The sequence below is a fragment of the Plecotus auritus genome (genome assembly GCF_963455305.1).
Source record: "Plecotus auritus genome assembly, chromosome: 5".
Classification (NCBI taxonomy): Eukaryota; Metazoa; Chordata; class Mammalia; order Chiroptera; family Vespertilionidae; genus Plecotus; species Plecotus auritus.
This window is the reverse complement of record NC_137776.1, coordinates 88,038,508-88,051,370: the sequence shown is the minus strand read 5'-3', so window position 1 is coordinate 88,051,370 and position 12,863 is coordinate 88,038,508.

The following is a 12,863-nucleotide window of genomic DNA, read 5'->3' as shown; positions in this document are numbered from 1 at the left end:
TCCTGATTGCCCCTAACCGCTTCTGCCTGCCAGCCTGATCACCCCCTAACCACTCCCCTGCCAGCCTGATTGATGCCTAACTGCTCCCCTGCCAGCCTGTTTGCCCCTAACTGCCCTCCCCTGTAGGCCTGGTCACCCCTAACTGCCCTCCCCTGCAGGCCTGGTCCCTCCCAACTGCCCTCCCCTGCTGGCCATCTTGTGTCCACATGGGGGCAGCCATCTTTGACCACATGGGGGCAGCCATCTTGTGTGTTGGAGTGATGGTCAATTTGCATATTATTCTTTTATTAGATAGGATTAGATAGGATAGAGGCCTGGTGCATGGGTGGGGGCCGGCTGGTTTGCCCTGAAGGGTGTCCCGGATCAGGGTGGGGGTTTCCTTGGGGTGTGGGGTGGCCTGGGCGAGGGGCCTGTGGTGATTTGCAGGCCGGCCATGCCCCCCGGTGACCCAAGCAGGCTGGCCACGCCCCCCGGCGACCCAAGAGGAGGCCCTGGTATCTGGGGTTTATTTATCTTCTACAATTGAAACTTTGTAGCTGGGAGCGGAGCCAAGCCTTCTGCTCGCTCCGTGGTGGCAGCCATTTATTTATCTTCTATAATTGAAACGTTGTAGCCTTAAGCGGAGGCCAAGGCAGGCCAGGGCTGCAGAAGTTTGGCTTCCTCCATCGCTGGGGAAACCCAAGCCTCTCTCCTGCTCTCCCTGTGGCTGCAGCCATCTTGGTTGGGTTAATTTGCATACTCGCTCCTGATTGGCTGGTGGGCGTGGCTTTGTGAGTGTAATGGAGTGATGGTTAATTTGCATATTACTCTTTTATTAGATAGGATATGAGGCAAAATGAAAATCCAATAGCTCACCACTGTGACATTCCTCAGCTGCTGAGGTGTTTTTGCCTTCACCTTTTAGCATCTTCCTGTTTGTTTTATATATATTGTCCAGGAGTTTTAGCTGTACTTAGTGGGAGGACAAGGGAAAAGGATATCAATTACATCTCCCAAGAAGTGGAAGTTTATCTCTGCTTTCTTTTAAAAAATAAAATCTTACTTTTTTTTCCTATAAACAAATATTAAGGACATCAACCTCTGAATGACAAAATGTCCAAAATATCTTTTCCCTTCTGTGGTTATTTGTATGCTCTTTCAAGATCTGTGCCACATTCTCTTAGACACTTATGAAAATCATATTTTTGATAATGGTCATGTTGATGATGATGCCTAGATCTTTGGCCAAGTTGAGTTATCCAGGCTGTCCCCCTACTGCCATGAATAATTGAGAATTAGTTCCTTGGTAGCAGATTCAAGATTTGCATGTCTTCATTCTCAAATAGGAAGTGATAATTTCAAGGGACTGATCAGGAGGCTGCTGGAAGCAGGACTGTCTTGGCCTCTGTCTGGGCTGAGGAAGTTCTCCATAGCGATGCATGCTGGCTCCGAGGAACCTTAATGGGGCCTCAATGCCTTGGATGGTTACAGCTGCAATGAATAGCTTGTCTTCCTGGCAAAGTGCTGGGGACTTGCCCTTTAAGACTCAAATACTGCAATGTTGAGACTCTCCTGGGACTCAGCAACGTTGGGGTCATTAGGTTTATAGGGCACTTACAGGTAGCCGCTGGGTTTTCTGGTCCCTACAATCAGGAGAGGCCCTTAGAAAATTGTGACCCTTGGGATGGTAATTTTGGGTGATTCTACTCTACTTTTGCTCTTTATTTCTTTATTCATTCTTAGAATTATCTATTCCATTGTTTATCCACTTATTAGATTATTACATTATTTTGGGGAGGCATAGAAGCAACATGAATGAAAACCTTTTTTTCTGAGAGGATAATAGTGAGTAAGGAAGATGATGACCATTACATTTACAGCCATGGTGGTGAGAAGCTCAAGATCACCCTGGAGTGAGAGCAGGCTAGGATAGACAATCAGGAAGGGCTTTTCTACAAAGGTAACACCTGAGCTGAGTCCTGTTGGGGGAAAAGAATTAGCCAACTAAAGAAGGAGCAGGAAGGTGAGGCGGATCACTGCAGTGGAGGGATGTGGTTCTAGGATGGTGGGACCACAAGGTGTATAAGAGGTGAGACTGGAGAGGCCACGGGGTTTGATGATAGAGGAACTTGTTGTCAGGCTACTGAGCCTAGATTTCAGCCTGAAGACAAGGGCCACCATGAGGGTTTTTATTCAGAATAGTAGCACAATATTCTAGAATGCTCATTCTGACTGTCATGTGGAAGAGGAATGAATTGGGGAGGGAGCCACCTTTGTCTTGAGTGTGATCACTAGCTGCTTCAGTATCTTCATTTGTACTGATATTAATTAATTTATATAATCTCAAGAACAGTAGTTTTGTTGTTGTTGTGAATGAGAATTGGGGGAATGGAAGACAGCCACAATTTGTGGTGAGCCCTCAAGCCATACTAAACATACACTTGCTGAGGTTTGAGACCTGCTGGCCTTTCTTTCTTATAACTCACAGATTGTATAGTGACAATTGTTATCATCAGGCAAATTCTTTTCCATCCATATAATTACGAAAATAACAAAAAGAGCCTTTCTTATAAATTGTGAAGATTGTCCTGAATGAGAAAATAGCTGCTGTTCAGAGCTTTGGAAAAATGATAGGAGCTGATGGTAAACGAGAGGAAAATGATGACCATTTCCCATTTATTTCCTCCCTTTGGATCAAAAACTATTAAAATGTAAATCAAACCTTCAAACCCTCAGTCAAGCAGAAATGGAAAAACACAGGACAATGAGTGTTTGAGATATAACTAGTGAGTTTGGGGGAGGGGGAATCCTTTACTGTCTCCAGGAAACAATGTCACTTGCATCAAAGGAAAAAAAAAGTTCTCTAGTTTCCTATGTCCCAAGGCTGAGTTTAATTAAGGCAAGAAAGGGCAGAGAGAAGTGATAAATAAAACAAAACCTAGATGTGTAAGAAACTTCCCTAGGGGAGTTAGAGGACTGGGAGGCTGGTAATCATCATCACATGAGGGATGAGATATGTCAAGGATAGAGGATGTCCTGTGGACAATATAATGAAGCGCCATATGGGAGGAGATAGTAAAATCCAAACACCTTTTATAACAGCAGAACTGAGATGTAGGGTGCATGCATGAGCACTGGTTCTTTGCAGTTTGACAAAATGGATCCTAGATATCTTCGCCTTCATCAAGCTGTGATAGAATAAGTGGTACTTGCAAGGTGTTGTCCTTGGCCCAGAGCCACTGAAAAGTTTCATTGGAGATATGAAAGAAGGACACTGAGTGACGGATAGTTTGTGCGGCAAGGAACACATTTCAAATGATCTTGGGAAAAAGGAAATATGGGCAGAAACATAACCAAAGGCAACAAGAATACTTGGAGCAAATGAGAAGCCAAGTTGTCACATACGGGAAAGCAAAGCCAGATTTGTCACTTTTCAGCTGGTGAATTTGGACATGTTACAACTTCACTATCATCAATTGGTCAGTAAAAGGAGCTAAAGTTCTGCTTTCTCCTTTTAGGTATTGTTGAAAGATTAAATAAATTAATATATGTAAGGCACTTAAACAATACCTGGCACACAAAAAATGTAATATATAAAAATTTTAAAAAACAATTGTGATGATGGTTGTCTTCCCAAGTTATTCAAGTGCCTGAGGACAACATTCTACTTGTAGAAGAGTCTAGAGTCAAGGGAGTGAAAAATCAATACCGGGATTCAATAGGAGATGGGAAAGATTGGGATCGTAAATGGGAGGCTGTGCCATGAGTCAAGGTGGACTGGAGAAGGCATGGAATCAGAGCCAGCCCAGATTAAGTCTAAGGAGGTGTGTAAGCTCTGAGTAGGCAGGGATTTGTGTCACTTTTGTTCACTGCTTACAAGCCCAGTGTGTAGAACAGTACCTAGTACACAATTTACTCTGTTGAGTATTTGTTGAGTAAATGATTCAAGTGTTGAGTGGGCAGTATAAAGGAACATAATGGGAATAGACAACTGTTACAGGGTAGCAACTCAAAGGCTCCCTCACAGTAAGGAGTCTGGGTTCTCTGGGGTGTCCAGAATTAGAAAATCCTGAAGTTGAGATAGAAGAAACCTAAGATAGAATAAAAACAATGGAAAATGTATTTCTGAAGAAATGAGGATAACAACTTGAGTGTTCAGAATTATTGAGATAAGGCTACATCAGTTAATACCTTTCTCTCTTCCTCCCTCCCTCCTGCCTTTTCTCCTTCCTTTTGGATCTGTCTTTCATGTACCAAACCCTGATATAAAGGAAATGGTTGGCACCAAATTTTTATTTCTTATAATAATGGAGTAAGGACACAATCAAGTGAGTTTAAAGAACAGTTGAGAGATTTCAGTTAGCTTCAAATAATTTCTTAATAGTAAGGAATGCTCATTTTTTGTCTTTTAATGAATTTTATTTTTCCATTACAGTTTATATTTAATATTATTTTGTATTAGTTCCAATTGTACTGTATAGTGATTAAATAATAATATACTTTACAAAGTGTTCCCCTGATATTTCCAGTCCCTACCCGACACTATACATAGTTATCACAACACTAGAGGCCCAGTGCATGCCTGCGGGGATCAGGCCGAAATCGACCCGGTGCACAGATTCATCCAGGGCATATCAGGCCCATCTCACCCAGTCCCGATTGGCCGGAAGCTAACCTACTGGTCAGAGCATCTGTCCCCTGGTGGTCAGTGTGCATCACAGCGACTGGTCAAATAGTTGAACAAATGGTAGACACTTAGCATATTAGGCTTCTATTATATAGGATTATTGACTATATTCCCTATTCTATACTTAACATCTCTGTGACTATTTTGTGATTACCAATTTGCTCAATCTTGTTACTTATTGAGTCTGTCAGTTATTAAGGCAAGAGGGGAAAACCTTCTGGTCTCCAAGATCTCTGCCAGTGGCATAACCTCTCAATTCTCTAGAACACTCGATGATACCATATGAAAGACAATGAACAAGGAAAACTCATGAGGGGCCTCTGCCTGGAAGGATGTGGAAGTGAAGATGACCTCAAATATCCAGGCTTGCAAGATGGAATTGGGTGGTGAGAGGGGAGGGGAGGAAGCCTAAAATGCCGTTCAAGGCAAATGGCAGCATTCTCTTTTCAGGTCAAAGAAGAGAGGCCATGATTCCTTTGCCTATTATGATTAGTTACTCTGAGTTTTTAGTCTGTTTGGGATATTGTGATAATGATGTGAAGAATGGAGGTGGTTGGCAGTGGTGGTCTGTGTGTAGGTGTGAGTATGAGTATGTAGGTCTACATGTATGAATATATATCTATGTGTGTATGTGTGTGTGTGTGTGTACATATGTCTAGACAAAAATGAAAAAGAGCGGTCTATATTTTCAAATGTTGCTAAAGTGCTTAGAAAGCCTCACTATGAGTTTCCATGGAAACATGAAAGTCTGCCTCAGAAACAAATGGCAGGATATTGGAGAAAAGGGCACAGATAGTCACATTTAATATCTTTCTATAACTTTCCCATTTTTGTACATTTGTGAGGACAAGCAGGTTAAAAGAATGATCAAAATACTCAGAAATACTTTAATGGTTGTTTCAATAAAAATGGAGGACAGTGGTCATTTGGCTTTTGTTTTATTCGGCTTTCCCATAGCACAGAGGTTATTTCCAGATCCTCTCTTTGATTTCTCACTTGTGTACCAACCAGTTCTTGTTAAATATTTATGGACAAGATGAAAGCTTTATAAAACTTAGCAGCTGGCAGTTGTCCTCGCCTAAAGGATGAAGCAGAGAGTGTTCATTTTAATTGGATAACTCTGTGACCAAAATATCTACCCCCCAAGGGAAATACAAGAATTAAAATATGTAAAGCAATTTTTAAAAGAGAAAATCACCGTTTACATTCTGTCGTCTTTATTTGCTTAGGTTCTGTGTGCAGGTGAAGTTGCAGTGCTGTCTGTTATAGTTTCCTAAGGCGGAAGACACATTTCAATGATTCAGAATGTTTCCTAATAAATTAGATTCAAGTGGTGAACACGCAATTTTGGTCCTTGTTACACAAAGTCACCCATCATATTTCATTTCCAAGGATCTTTAACACAGCTGTCTCATGACTGGGTTATAAAATGACAGAGTAAACTAAAAATGCAGTGGGTGGAGGGACTGCTAAGCTGATTTTCTGACACTGGATATAGCAGTAGCATTTGAAAAGGTGATTTTTTTCCATTTTCAAGTCAGTAATTGTCTGATGTTTAATAGACATACTTATTTATTTTCAATTATAGTTTACATTTAATGATATTTTGTATTAGTTTCAGGTGTACAGCACAGTGGTTAGACAATCATATACTTTGCAAAGTGTTCCCCCCAATATTTCTAGTACCCACCTGGCACCATGCATAGTTATTATAATATTATTGACTATATTCCCTATCTGTAATTTACACCTTTGTGACTATTCTATAACTACCAATTTGTACTTAATTCCTTCACCTTTTTCACCCAACCTCCCAACCTCCTTCCCCTCTGGTAACCATCAGTATGTTTTCTGTATCTATGCATCTGTTTCAATTTTGTTTGTTTGTTTATTTTGTTCTTTAGAGTCCACATATAAGTGAAATTATATGGTATCTGTCTTTCTCCAACTTATTTTTCTCAGCATAATACTCTCTAGGCCCATCCATGCTGTCACAAATGGTAAGATACTATTTTTTATGGCCAAGTAATATTCCATTGGGAGCCTCTCATGTTGGTATGAGAGACCCAGCTCATATTGGATAAGTCACTTTTCCTCCATGCTGCTACAATGTATAGGGGTTGGACCAGATATTTCCTGAGAATTTTTTAAGGTCCAAGTGTCTAAGTCAGGGTTGGTAAGTAAAGGACCATGCACCAAATCCTGTCCACTGCCTGCTTTTATATAGCTTTGTATGCTAAGAATTATTCAAAAAATATTTTTAAATGGTTAGGGAAAAATCAAAAGAAGATTAACATTTTGTGAAATATGTGAAATTTATAAGAAATTAAAATCTCAGTGTTCATAAATAAAGTTTTTTTGTTTGTTTGTTTTGTTTTTTTTCAGCACAGCCAAGCTCATTCATTTGCATACTGTCTGTGGCAGTTTTCACAGGACCATAGCATGGCTTGAGTGCTGGTGGCAGAGACTGTAGGGCCTACAAAGCATGAAATATTTATTACCTGGTCTTTACAGAAAAATGTTGCAGGCCGTTATCTAAATGATTCTGAATCACCTGGAAAGAATCAGTCAACTCCTCTTTTTCTTTGTTATTGTTTGTATGGTAATGTTCTTAATATAACTAATTGTGTTTAGACAAAGCCTTTGTTAAGTTCCACTGTTATTAGAGGGGGGAAATGTGGCTTTCTTCACACAAACCAGATCACTCATGAACATGAACCAATTTCTCTGTGTGATTTTTCTTCTTTCAGTTTTACATGAGTAGAGTTAGCTACATTCCTTGAAAGGAGAGGGGTAGGTGGGTGGATTTGACTTATGGAGTAAAGGTTTCAAGATTCCATTCCCTTGAGGTCTGCCATGTTTACAGGCCTCAAACCTGTGTCCTGGGAAAAACTCTCCAATGGCTGAAGTGCAAGTGAAACCGATTATTAGCAGAACAACAGGGAGCTGACATTTGTTGGTTCCCTTCTTCGTGTCAGCCTCAGTGTCAAGCACTTGCATGCATAGTTTATTTATTCCTCAGAACAACCTCATTTCCCACGAGGGAGAGCCTGGGGTTTGAAGAGCTTAGGCAGCTAGTAAGGAGAGGAGCGTGGATTTGAGCCTCCATTGGTCTATTTGATTTCTAAGCTCATTCTTTCACAAAGTCAACTTAATATTTACAGGGAGAACTTTCTTTTCCCCGTAAGGATGGCTAACAAAGAAACCAAAGTAAGTGTGGATCATAGCAAGGTCCAGAAACCTCTGGCAGTCTCTCCTAATACCAGTGCTAGCAAAACACTCACTAAATTTCCTTCAGTCTTTGTCTTTAATGGACAGAACTTTCCTTTATGGGATTCTGTTTGCTTTTCTCCTTGTTATCACTTGTGTTGCTGAGGTCCTGCCCAGCTTTCAGAGTTGGCTCCCAATATGCAGAGGGGAGCCAGGAGCCTTCACACCTTTGCTGGCCATTGAGTCCCAAGCACCACCTCCCCCATCTAGGCTGTGAGAATCTCCTACCTGGGCAGATCACATCTTCCTCTGAGCCCTGCTCTGTGCTTTCCTTAGACTCAACAGCTGCTGCCGTGGAATCTCACTAGACTGTAAGCTTCTTGAGGTCAGGAATGGTGTCCTAGCTCTTGGTACTCCTGCAGTACTGAGCACTGCACCTTGTGAAGGGAATGAACATTTGTTGATAAGGGTCATCAACAAATTCCATCCTAGCAATTTACCTCATTACCTATTTTCTGAGTGCCTACTCCGTACCAAACAGGAACATACTGAAAGATGCACGGCTGTCTGTGCTTCAGCAGAAACGGAGCAGGCCTGGCCTGAGGGTGACACCTAGGCACAGCAATTTTGAAAGAGATTCTCAAGTTCACTGGGAAGAAAGCTTTTTCTGTGTTACCTGTGCTCTACACCAGGATGCTCTGGCTCTTCTTGCCGGAGGTGACAGAAGTAGTTCTCATTGCTCATTCAGTTCCAGCTTTTCAAAGCTTGTTTTCTTTTTCCTTTGGTCTATAAGAAATCTACTTTGTTTATTATATTCTACTTTTATTGGGATATAATTGACATACAGCATTGCAGAAGTTAAGGTGTATAGCATAATGATTTTACTTACATATATTACAAAATTATTGCCACAATAAGTTTAGTTAACATCCATCATCAGATATAGACACAAAAAAAGAAAAAAAATGTGTTTTCTTTGTGATGAGAACTCTTAGTACTTACTTTCTTGGTAACCTCCTAATATACCACACAGCAATGTTAGATACTGTAGTCATCGTGTTGTGTTTCACACCCTTAGTAATTATCCTATCTAATAAAGAGGGAATATGTAAATTGACCATCACACCATCAGAAATATGGCAGCACCCATAGCCATAAGATGGTGGCGCCTAGTCCCCTCAGCCCCGCCAGAGTCCCCCAGTCCTTTCAGCCCTTCCGGGGGGGGGGGGGGAGGAGGTGGCAGATGCAGAGTGTGGCCAGACCCGGCCTCAGCCCCCCAGCTACCCAGGGCCAGCTCGAGTAGCAGGCAAGCCTCGGATGGTGGCTGCCCAGCCACCCAGGGCCACTTGAGGCTCAGGTAACCAGGGCTGGCTGAAGCTTGCACTGCTGGCAGTGGCAGCAGCGGAGGTGTGATGGGGGCGTCGCTTTCCCCTGATGGCCAGGTTGCCTCCCACCCCTAAGGGCTCTCGGACTGTGAGAGGGGGCAGGCTGGGCTGAGGGACCCCCCCACCTCCAGTGCATGAATTTTCATGCACCGGGCTTCTAGTTTTATTTTATAATTGGAAATTTGTACATTTTGACCATCTTCATCCAATTCTCCCTGCCTCCCCAAACACTGGCAGCCACCATTCTACTCTGTTACTATGAGTTTTTTTTTTGTTTGTTTTTTTGTTTTAAGATTCCACATATAAATAAGATTATACAGTATTTGCCTTTCTCTGACTTCTTTCACTTAGCATAATGCCCTCAATGTCTGTTCATGTTGTCACAAATAGCAGGATATCCTATTTTACGGCTGAATAATATTCCATCGTATATATGCATTACAACTTTTTCCAAATCCTGATCTCGATGCTCATCCCAATCTCCAGGGAGCTACAAGGAGACAGGGTCTAGTGGTGAAGAGTACATGCTCTGGGATAGACAGACTTGTGTTTTCTGGTCAAGGTCTTTCAGTTACAAGCTATGTGACCTTGGGCATTTTCTTAAATTCCCTGGACCTAGGGGCCTCATTTGTAGAATAAGGTAATACTAACACTTACCTCAGAGGGTTACCTTAAGTATCAGATGGGAATTCACCTAAAGCACCTACATGGCAGCAATCATGCTGATGATGCCAAGATGATAGGAAAGCTACTCAACCCTGGTTGTCAACTCAACAGTTGACATTTTCATTTAGTCCGTGGGGGGCTGGTATAGAAAAATGGGAGGGAAGAGAAACTTTGTATAGAAGAAACTGAAGAGTCCTGTTTCCCTTTTCTGCTTGCACCCCCCCTCCCCCCGCTCCCTGCCCCACCTCTGCCCCTACATTGTGGGCGGAGACATGGGTATATTCCATCGTTCTTCAGCAAAGCCTATGCCATTTTGGAGTGAACATGTTTTGGCACCTATTTGAGAAAGTCTTTGAAAGAGTCATTGACACAGCAGTGCTGGGTGGATGGACCATGTGTTTGTGACCCTTTCCAGATGCATAGGGTGGGGCCAGGGTCTCTGCTAGTCCTGATCCCTGATCCCAACCCCATGTGCAGGGTGAGCTGGGAGGTTGGTTTGAGGATTCCTGTCTTTTTCATCTGGGTTATAGACATAGAATAATAATGCAAAACATTTTGAATATTTACTATGTACCAGACCAGCCGTGGGCAAACTACGGCCCGCAGGCCGGATCCGGCCCGTTCGGCTGTTCTATCCGGCCCGTGGAGCCGAAAGAGCGGAGGGTTCTCTTGCTCTCCCCTCCACTCCTTTACTTTGAATTTATATTAGTTCACACAAACACTCCATCCATGCTTTTGTTCTGGCCCTCCGGTCCAGTTTAAGAACCCATTGTGGCCCTCGAGTCAAAAAGTTTGCCCACCCCTGTACCAGACACTGTTCCACTTTATAAGTATTACCTCATTTAAGTCTCACAACCATGTTCATTTTAGAGATTAATAAATAGATGTGGAAATTTAAGGAACCTGCTCAATATTATATAGCTGGTGGATACAAGCAATTGACACCAGAAACTGAGCTGACACAAACCTGCGTGGCTTGGTATTTTTCAGCTATTAAGGGTTTGTTCTAAAATCTCTGGCAAAAAATTTGCAGCATTCAATGATATACTTTGACTCAGGTGCTGTAGTTTAGATCCCCAGCTTTGTTTTTTGAGGGAAAAAAAATCCAGTTGAGAAAGGATTATACCTGGAGTCATTTTAAAACTAATTTGATAGCTGTAATTGTCCTTTAGAAATAAACTCTCTCTCATTTTGTGCTCCCAGAGCCTTTATTTCTGAGTATGAGAGAGAGAGAGAGAGAGAGAGAGAGAGAGAGAGAGAGAGAGAGAGAGAGAGTGTTGTGTGTGGTCATGGTTCGGGGAGTGGGAAGTTGGAGATGGGAAGTTGGATGAGCTGTGAAAATAAGTGGATTTTCTCTGATGTCTAATCCACTAATTATGCAGAGCAAAATTGGATCACGCTTGTAATTCAGCTTTTACTGTTTGCATTAAGAAATGCTGCTGGCAGGGTTGTGAATAGGAAAAGGGAGAAGGACGGTGAAAATCATTACTTAATGTGAACAGAATGAATGGTGGTTGAATTGGGGGTGGGGGAAGGGTAGGCAAAGTGTTGCATATGGGCTGCTCAATTTAGCTAATGTAGCCACAGAGGAAATGGCTGAAGTGGCAGCCAGGGCATTAAGGAAAAGTAATGTGCTAGGGATTTGAACATAGGTCATGATGACTACTCCGTGCTCGCATTCAGGATGGGCAGTAAAGGGCAAAGCATGAGGTTTTTTTCATTGAGTTTAGAGGAACTTTAACCCCCAAATTGACTCTAATGATAGAAATCTCAGAAAGGTGACAACCTATTGGATGAAAAACTTAGGGCTGGTCAGCACTTGTCCCTGTCCTCAAGTTTGCTGGAGCCCAAGGCTCTCACTCCCCCTATGTGTGTAATAGCGCTCCTCTCTGTCATGGGTCACTTTTGTGTCCTCCACTATCTGGAAGCTGCTTAAGGGTGTGCCTCTCTAGTCTTCATGGAATACCAAATGCCATCAAATGCTAACAATCTGAGGAAAACATCAAGAAGGTGAATTTCTTCTGAGTTAGAAAAGAGAAAGACCAGGAATAAAAGAAATTCTGGGTGACATGTATGTGGGGGAAGTAAAGTTTTCTAGAAAGATTTACAGTTTTGGGTTGGGATTGTCTCTGCCTAGAATTTTTGCTCACATTTTTGCTCTCACTGCTTTTCTCTCTCTTCTATCATTTCTTGCTAGCTTTATAAAATGATCTTTCAGAAAGAGGCTTTGCTCAAAGCCTGTTCTTCAATTTGGGTTGCAGTTGACATCATTCTCCATTTGAAATACTGCATTCCTGTCAATTACGCGCTGATCAGGCAGCAAACCAGACAAGTAACCTGATCCAGCAAGTGGAAGGTTCTGAAGTCACGAAGGTCTTGAATATAACTTGAGCCCTGAGTTCACCTCCAGCTTTTTTAGCTGGACAGTTCTCCTTCCATCTTAGGTAGGATTCAATTCACTGAAGACACTTTTGGGAAGAGGTTGGACATGGAAAGAGTGGGTTCCCTGGGGTGGTTTCAGGAAGAGAGTGTGAGCACTCTCATTTGATATGAGAGGAGTCACCAGGTCAGGTGTGACGTAGGCAGAGAGAACCAGGAATAAGGCTTCAAGACTGAACCCCTCCCTAGGTGGTGAAATCACCTCACTGACCTCTTTTCTTGCCATAGCACAGGTTTTTCCTTTTGTTTGTTTTTATAACAACTTTATTTAGATATAATTCACATGCCATCCAGTATCCACTTAAAGTGTGCAATTTTTTATATATTCACAGATTTGTGCAGCCATCATTACAATTAGTTTTAGGACATTTTCACTGCCTCTACTCCCCCCAAAATCCCACACTCTCGGTAGTCACTCCCCAGTTCCCCTACACCTCAGCCCTGGCAACCACATATCTACTTTCTGTCTCTGTGGATTTGCTCATTCTGGACATTTC